The 1,022-nt window shown below is 48.3% G+C and overlaps 1 pseudogene; it reads left to right on the top strand.

Moving 5' to 3' along the window:
* The first annotated feature begins 355 nt into the window (after positions 1–355).
* Positions 356–513, top strand: LOC141124425 (U2 spliceosomal RNA; annotated as a pseudogene).
* Positions 514–1,022: the final 509 nt, after the last annotated feature.

The following is a 1,022-nucleotide window of genomic DNA, read 5'->3' as shown; positions in this document are numbered from 1 at the left end:
TGCTGTACCCAAACAAAATGTGTGTCTTTTTTTTCCCCCACAAATAGAGCTTTCTTTTGGTGCTATTTGATCACCTCCTGCAGTTTTTTTTTTGCACTATAAACAAAAAAAAAAAAAAGCAGCAATTTTGAAAAAAAAAAAAAAATTGCTATAATATCTCCAGATTTAAAAAAAAAAAAAAAAAATTCTTCATCAGTTTAGGCCAACATATATTCTTCTACATATTTTTGGTAAAAAAAAAATTGCAATAAGCCTATATTGGTTTGTGCAAAAGTTATAGCATCTGCAAACTATGGGAAAGATTTATGGCTTTTTTTTTTAAATTTATTTATTTCTTTACTAGTAATGGCGGTGATCTGCATCTCGGCCTTTTGGCTAAGATCAAGTGTAGTATCTGTTCTTATCAGTTGCCAGAGGAGGCGATGTTGTACCGACCATAGAGGGAAGGGCACATGCAAATCCGCTGGTGTAATTGGACCTGGACAGACGGTTGAGGGACAGTCATCACCTGTTGCCCATGGGGGCTTCAGTGGGCCTACCCAACCAGTCTAGAAAGGACCTCCTGGTGAGGATGGGTGCTGCACATGGGTCTGGCCGGAGGGTTGGGTCCCTGGCCTTCTGGCCTAGATTGTGGTAGCTCTAGCTACGGACAGTTATTCGGGAGAGAACGCTTACTTCTCCTTATGCAGGGGGGGGAGTGGTTAGTACTTCCCGAATGTAATTAGGAAGGAGTGATGGGAGCGACGGTGGAGCCTGATGGTAAAGGGCTGTCAGATGTCAGAGAGATTACCTGGTTGGGCGCCAGGGCGCATTAGTGCTCGTGTTCATGTGCGTGCTGGGGCGCGTGTTCCTGGGGGCACTGGCGTGTCTGGTCTGGCCGGCCGTGGCGTGCAGGGTGGCGTCCGGGCGTACGCGCGTTCGCCTATGGGCATTACTGCAGGCGTGCCCGGTAGTGTTGGCGTGCACGCCGGTGTCGGGTGCGCGCTCGGGCGCGTGCGGGGGCACGGGGCGCTTTGACGAAT

This window comes from Aquarana catesbeiana, linkage group LG01, assembly GCF_042186555.1.
Source record: "Aquarana catesbeiana isolate 2022-GZ linkage group LG01, ASM4218655v1, whole genome shotgun sequence".
Lineage (NCBI taxonomy): Eukaryota > Metazoa > Chordata > Amphibia > Anura > Ranidae > Aquarana > Aquarana catesbeiana.
The sequence above is the reverse complement of the archived record's forward strand: the minus strand, read 5'-3'. Positions and strand labels throughout refer to the sequence as shown.